Consider the following 8,154-nt stretch of genomic DNA (forward strand, 5'->3'; position numbering starts at 1 on the left):
AACCCAGTTTGAATTGAAACCAGTGATGTTTCAAATGTTACAAACGGTGGGCCAATTTAGTGGTATACCCACGGAAGATCCACATTTCCACCTTCGATTGTTTATGGAGGTGAGTGATTCATTCAAGATAGCCAGTGTGACTGAAGATGCACTGAGGTTGAAGTTGTTTCCGTACTCGTTGCAAGATCGAGCACGAGCATGGCTCAATTCATTGTCACCAAGTTCCACATCTACATGGCAAGAATTAGCAGAGAGATTTTTGGTTAAGTATTTCCCACCTAGCAAAAATGCTAAGTTTAGGAACGAGATCACAACTTTCCAGCAACTAGATGACGAGTCTTTGTGTGAGGCTTGGGAGCGATTCAAGGAGTTACTTCGTAAGTGTCCTCATCATGGGATTCTTCATTGTATCCAGTTGAAGACATTCTATAATGGTATCAATGCACATACAAGATTGATGGTAGATGTTTCTGTGAATGGTGCAATTTTGTCTAAGTCTTATAATGAGGATTATGAGATCATTGAGAGTATCGCGAGTAACAACTATCAATGGCCAACAAATCGAATAGCTTTAGGAATACGAGTAGCTAGAGTCCATGAAGTTGACTCTCTCACTTCGTTATCGGCTCATGTATCATCTATTTCCTCTATGTTAAAATAGTTAACCGCTAATAGTACTAATAATTTTGTAGCTCAGCCAACAAGTCCGTTTGAAGTAGATTCCTGTGTGTACTGTGAGGAAGATCATTCTTTTGATAATTGTCCATCAAATCTCGAGTCAGTGTACTATGTGGGGAACCAATATCAAAATAGGAGTGGATAAGGACCACAGTCCAACTTCTACAATCCTTCATGGCGTAATCATCCTAACTTTTCTTGGAGCAACCAAGGAAATGGACCAAACAACAACTCATTGCAGCAAAGACCCAACCAGTCTCAGGGGTTTAATCAGCAAGCTCCAAAACAACCTCAAGCTGAGGCATCAAACAGTTTGGAGAACTTGTTGAAAGCGTACATGGTAAAGAATGACGCTATAATCCAAGGGCAAGCAGCAACACTGAAAAATTTGGAAAACCAAATGGGTCAGTTAGCTACGGAGCTTCGTAATAGACCACAAGGAACCTTGCCGAGTGATACTAAGAATACAAGAAATTTGAGTAAAGAACATATCAAGGCAGTGGCATTGTGAAGTGGAGAGACTCTAGAACCCCGATTGATTGATGTCGATGATGAGCATGTTGAAAAAGAGGAAAGTCAACCAACTGTTGAAGTTCTTACACCAAAGGAATCAGAATCTGCAAAGTCTGACAAGGTAAACCTTGGCCTAGTGAATTTAGATATTTTAACAACTTTTTTGGATGCAGATTTACCTACTTAGAAAAGTTGTTCGGTTCAACCAAAAGTTCCATCACCTTCATATCCGTAAAGATTGCAGCAACACAAGCAGAAATAAGAGGTGCAATTCAAGAAGTTTTTGGATATTCTGAAGCAGTTACACATCAATATTCCGTTGGTGGAGGCTTTAGAACAAATGCCAAATTATGTGAAGTTTATGAAGGATATACTGTCTAAGAAAAAACGGCTGTATGAGTATGAGACTGTTGCTTTGACAAAAGAGTGCAATGCGTTCCTACAGAACAAACTGCCATCGAAATTGAAAGACCCAGGAAGCCTTTCTATACCCTGTAACATTGGTGAATCTTACTGCGGTAAAGCTTTGTGTGACTTAGGAGCAAGGATAAACTTAATGCCTAAGCTTTGTATGACTTTGTGTGGCCTAGTTGCTATTCTAAAGAAATTTAAGAAAGCAATTGGTTGGACCATAGCTGATATTTGAGGTATAAGCCCTTCATTTTACATGCCCAAAATTATTTTAGAAGAAAGTGAAAGAGCTCGAATTAATAGGCAAAGGAGGCTCAATCCTATTAAGAACGAAGTTGTGAAAAAGGAAGTGATCAAATGGTTAGATGCAGGAATCATCTATCCTATTTCAGATAGTTCGTGGGTAAGTCCGGTGTAGTGTGTAGAAAGGTGGAATCACGATTGTTGAAAATGAACGTAATGAGATAATTCCAATGAGAACTGTTACCGGTTGGAGAATTTGTATTGATTACAGAAAGCTAAATAAAGTCGCTCGGAAGGACCATTTTCTGTTGCCTTTTATGGACTAGATGTTAGATCGAGTGGAAGGTAATGAATTCTATTATTTTTTAGATGGCTATTCAGGATATAACCAAATAGTTGTAGCCCCGGAGGACTAACATAAAACAACCTTTACTTTTCCATATGGTAGGTTTGCTTCTAGTCAAATGCCTTTTGGTTTATGCAATGCACCTGCAACTTTTCAACGATGCATGGATGATTTTTCATGGATGATTTTTAATGGGCAATATTTACTGATACGGTCGAAAATTTTGTTGAAGTTTTCATGGATGATTTTTCTGTTTTTGGTAACATTTATGATATCTGTTTGAGTAATTTGGCTAAGGTACTAAAGAGATACGAAGAGACGAATCTTGTCCTTAATTAGGAAATATGCCATTTTATGGTCAATGAAGGAATTGTCTTAGGTCATAAGATCTCAAAGAAAGGAATTGAAGTCGATAAAGTGAAGGTGGACGAAATTGAAAGATTACTGGCCCCAAATAATGCGAAAGGAGTTAGAAGTTTCTTAGGCTATGCCGATTTTTATCGAAGGTTTATCAAGGATTTCTCAAAAATTTCTAAGCCGCTGTGTATGTTGTTAGAGAACGATACAGTGTTCAAATTCAACAAAGCCTGTTTGGAAGCTTTTGAAGATCTAAAGAATTGGTTAATTACAGCCGCAATAATCGTTACACCTAATTGGAACTCACCTTTTGAGTTGATGTGCGATGCAAGTGATTATGCTGTTGGAGCTGTGTTGGGTCAAAGAAGAAATAAAGTATTCCACCCCATTTACTATGCAAGTAGAACATTGACGGGAGCCCAACTTAATTATACGGTAACTGAAAAGGAACTATTTGCTATAGTTTCTGCTTTTGCCAAATTTCGTTCATATCTTATAGGTACCAAAGTTACAGTATTTACTAACCATACGGCCATTAAATACTTGCTCACGAAGAAAGAAGCAAAACCAAGGCTAATTCGTTAGATACTTTTACTCCAAGAATTTGACCTTGAGATCCAAGACAGAAGAGGTGTTGAAAATCAAGTAGTTGATCATCTGTCGAGGTTGGAGCAAGATAAGGTAACCCAGTCTGGTGTGCCTATCAATGAGAATTTCCCAGATGAGCACTTATTTAAGGTAATTCGCATTAATGAAATACCCTGGTTTGCTGATTTTACCAATTATCTTGCATGTGGAATAATTCCTCGAGAAATGACATACCAACAAAGGAAGAAATTCCTTCATGATAGTCGGTATTATTTTTGGGAGGATCTATTTTTATTTAAATAGCGTGCAGATAATATAATCCGAAAGTGTGTAGCTGAAAGTGAGATTGCCGAGATCTTATATCATTGCCATTCATCTCCAAGTGGGGGACATTTTGGTGGTTCACGTACTGCAACAAAGATTTTGCAAGCAGGTTTCTTTTGGCCTACACTATTTAAAGATGCTTATGCTTATGTGAAGAACTACGATAAATTCCAAAGGACTGGAAATATATCAAGGAGGAATAAGATGCCCTTGACAAACATTTTGGAGATTGAATTGTTCGACGTATGGGGCATTGACTTCTTAGGCCTGTTTCCGTCTTCATATGGGAACAAATACACATTAGTTGCTGTGGACTATGTTTCCAAGTGGGTTGAAGCTGAAGCATACCCTACAAATGATGCTAAGGTAGTCACACGATTCCTACATAAGCATGTATTTACACGATTTGGGACACCAAGATCTATTATTAGTGATGAAGGTTATCACTTTGTAAACAATTGGCTTTAGTGGTTGCTTGAAAAATATGATGTAAAGCACAAGATTGCTACTGCCTATCACCCCCAGTCTAATGGACAAGTTGAAAGAGTGAACCGTGAAATCAAAGGTATCCTTGAAAAGGTAGAACACCCTAATAGAAAAGATTGGTCTCGAAGGCTCGATGATGCATTATGGGCCTATTGAACAACATTTAAGACTCCGTTAGGAATGACTCCTTATCGGTTAGTCTTTGGAAAGACATGTCATTTGCCATTAGAATTGGAGAATAAAGCTCACTGGGCTTTGAAGCAGTTGAACTTTGATCTTAAGCAAGTCGGTGAGAGAAAGATATTACAACTTGATGAGTTGGAAGAGCTGAGGTTGTTTTCCTATAAGAATGCCAAAATGTGTCAAGAAAGATCAAAGAGATGACATGATAGTCATATACAACCTTGTGAGTTTAAAGAAGGTCAGAAGGTGTTGTTGTTTAATTTAAGGCTGAAGTTATTTCCCGGGAAGCTAAAATCCCGATGGAAAGGACCTTATACCATTGACCAAGTTTATTCTTATGGAGCTATTGAATTGCACGACAATTACGGAGGTACGTTTAAAGTCAATGGTCAACGTCTCAAACACTACTGGGATGGTGAAGTTGAGCAAGTTGAATCCTCGTTCAAATTAACAGACCTTTGATTTTTCATAAACTTGTCTTGAAAATAAATAAATAATTAGAATTTATTTTCTTAATTAAGTACATTTAATTAATTCTGTCTAAGGAGATTGGAACTTAAGCGGGACAGTTGTGACCCCTCCAACCTTTCCTGGAAATTAATTTAATGTAATTTGTTAAGAAGAAATTTTCTAATTAAGTTTTAAAATGGTGTTTCTAATTTAATTTATTTTGTTTAATTTCAAATTTTTATGTTAATAAAGGGGGTCAAGTTTGGCCCAAGTACTAATCAGTTTTCTTTGAAGATACAGTCTGAGTTTCAGGCCCAAGTCAGCAAAAAAGAGGAAAAATATTTTACCCTTGCCGTCACACCCATTACTTGCTGCCTAAGTAACTTTAATGTAGCTAAATTTTTGCTACATATTGCCCTAATTTTTCCCTATATAAACCCCTCTTCATTGTACTAATTTTCATATCCCTCAAAGCAATATGCTTACACCCTAAAATATTTTAAAATCTCTCTTTTTGTGCCGCAAGCCTCAAATCCCGAAAGAAATCCCTAGCCTCTTTCTTTTCTTTTGCCGAAACTAATTAGTGCCGCCGCAAGAGAATCACCAGAGCATCGACGCCCCCGCTGCACTCTACCATTGCTACCACACGTTGCCTCCGCCGCTACAACTCCTTCGTTGTCGCAAGGTTTGCCGAAGCAAGTTCCACCCTTTTTTGCTGATTTCTCTTCTGCTTCTGCAAGAAGAAACTTTGCCAAATTTTTGGGAAAATACCATGTCTCGCAAGAGAACTAGATCGTCAAAGACTACTCCTGAAAATCCGATTTTAATTGATGAAGAACTGAAAGAGCGATTTGATTCAATTTTCAAGCATCAACCTATGATGCCGAAAAAATGTTTTAACCTGAAGAGCAATGATGTGATGGTTGTCCGTGTGACAATTAGAAAGGTAATCAATGCTTTCATATGGGAACGATTTTGTGATGCTCGTTCACTCCCCGATGATGAACTAGTTCGAGAATTCTATGCTAGTATGACTACACAAGATGCTACTGAAGTCATCGTTCGAAAGAAAAAGGTACCTCTTCTAAATCTATCAATGATTTGTTTAATTTACCTGATGTTGAGGAAGATGAGTACTACCCAATGATGAACAATTTAACAATATCTTGAGATCTGGCATGCATGAAGGTTTATATTTTTAGAATTGACTTAGTAACTTTCTTGAGGCGAAATCCTAGGGGACATAAAAATCTAAAATGATATAGGCACTATTTTTCTTTGGATCGTTTGATCCTTTTCAAGCCCACCTTACTATATTAGACCCTTGAAACCATAATTTTGAGCTTTAAGGCCTGTGTTTGCAATGAACCTACATTATAAGCCAATTACCATTTTTTCAAAAAGTTCGCTTTGTTTTCAAAAAGGAAAAAATGTATGAACTTGAGTTCAAAATAAGTTTGGGGGTGTTCTAAAGGTTCACTTGATGAAAAAGGTTGAATTTCAAGAAATCCAAGACAAATTTAAAGGTTAAGATTTTTGAAACCGAAATATCCCACCCCTTAAAAATCCCTACCTTCAACCTAGCCCCATTACAACATTGTAAAAGACCTATTGATTTGATGATTATGTCACCTACATTAGTGGAGAGGAAGTATTAAGTTCAACATTATGAAGATCACAGATATGATTATTTTTCTTGATTGATGAGAAATTGTGATAAATGAATAATATTATCTATGACTATGGCATACATGCACACTATGATTCATGTTGGCATATCCTGAAACTTAGAATGAAATTTTCAAAATGTTTGTATATGAGTTACTTGTTAATAAAGAAGGTTTATGAGCATGAATTTATTGATGCATGATTATGACACAAAGATTGATGCTACTTACACTCTTAGCAAAATTTGCCTTAGCAAGACCTTGTGCTGTGCATGAACATTACTCGAAACGAGCAATGATTTAAGTTTGGGGGTGTGTAAACGGAAAAATATATAGGATTTTTCCTATATAACTTATCACCTTTTTACTTAAAATTGTTATTAAAACCAAGTAATTGTTTAATAAATTAATGACATATGTGAAAATATGAAATTAAGACATAGAAATTATTAAAATGTGATTTTATGTTTTATTATATAATTTTCATGCATACAATGGCTTATTTTATATTAATTTAAACATATTATATTTTTAAGCTATGAAGTGGGCCATGCATGATTAAATTAAATAATAAAATATAATGTTATATTTTAATAATTCATTTTAAATATTTCATTAATAGAAATTGGGTTTAATTAATTAAGTAAATTGATTAATTAAAGTTGTTAAATTAATTTAGTGGCCCTCTAAACTATCTGCTATTTTTGATAGGTCTAAGGACTTTCTTCTAATTGCAAAACCGTCCAAGTGGGGACCAAGTCAACCTAATTTTTAGCTACACATGTCTGATTATAAACCAACTTTTGGTTTAATTTACAAGGTCCTCGAAGAATTGGAGAAATTAGAGATTTACCTGAAGATTTGCACTTGACCAAGTCTCAGTCTTGAATTGTTGTGGCATCCAAACTGACCAAAAATCAAGGAAAAATTAGCTTGATTTGCTTGATGTATGGCCAGCCCACCATGGGAGATTCTTCAAAGGATGAACACCCCTATTTTTAGTAAACTATCCCCCTCTCCTCACCTATAGATAAGACCCTCTCATTCATTCATCCATCATCCCTCACTTCTCATCATTCTCTCCTCTCTCAATTCTCTCAACTCTCTTAGCTCTCACACCTATCACGGTCTTTCCATAAAGGATTTCAGCAAATTAGCCTCTTAAAAAGCCTTTGGTCGGCAACCTTGGAGAGCCATCAGCATAGGAGCAAAGTAAAGGAGCGAAGGAGCCTCGTCAGTCAGAGTCTTGGGTGACAGCCACTCTAAATTGGGTTTAATCTTTCTCTTCTTTAATTTAATTTAAAGATGTTTTCTATGAGTTCTTTGTTCTTGTTTACAACAATGATAGCTTAGTTTTATTTAAGCTGGGATGATTATTTTAATTAAAGAATATTTATTTGATTCATGCTTATAATGTTTGTGCCTCAATCGATCATGTTTTCAATTAAAATCAAGTATGTATTTCGTTCATACGTGATTGAAATGCACCTGAATTAGCTGAGCGATCTTAACCAGACGATAGCTAATGGACGCATAATTGAAATGTGCATGCTCATTTTAGATCCTAACTCGATTAAATTGTAGGTTGCATAACCCTAACCAGGCTCTGTTATCTGCATAGTTTTTAGATTTGTGTGATTAAATTGTTTCAAACCTAACACGTCCTTGTTACCTCACACGAATGCTAAGAAACCCTTAGTAAATAAGGACCAGTAAAATACGTATTTACTAAGTAAAGGATTCTGAAAGGACCTAATTTGGTTTCCAAACTCAAGAAAGATCGAGTTGCCATGTAATGTTTTTCTGAATATTATTAAGTATGATGATAATAAATTAAGTTTGATTAAAGTAATTGTCCTAGTTTTTTTATGTTATAATTGTTGCAAATTGTGTTTAATTTTGCTAAAA

The 8,154-nt window shown here is 35.9% G+C and overlaps 1 non-coding gene across 1 annotated transcript; it reads right to left on the minus strand.

The window, feature by feature from the left end:
• Positions 1 to 292: 292 nt before the first annotated feature.
• Positions 293 to 399, minus strand: LOC128042088 (small nucleolar RNA R71). Its single transcript, XR_008197296.1, has one exon. It is a non-coding gene; the product is annotated as a small nucleolar RNA R71 (small nucleolar RNA).
• Positions 400 to 8,154: the final 7,755 nt, after the last annotated feature.

Source organism: Gossypium raimondii, chromosome 6 (assembly GCF_025698545.1).
Source record: "Gossypium raimondii isolate GPD5lz chromosome 6, ASM2569854v1, whole genome shotgun sequence".
NCBI lineage: Eukaryota > Viridiplantae > Streptophyta > Magnoliopsida > Malvales > Malvaceae > Gossypium > Gossypium raimondii.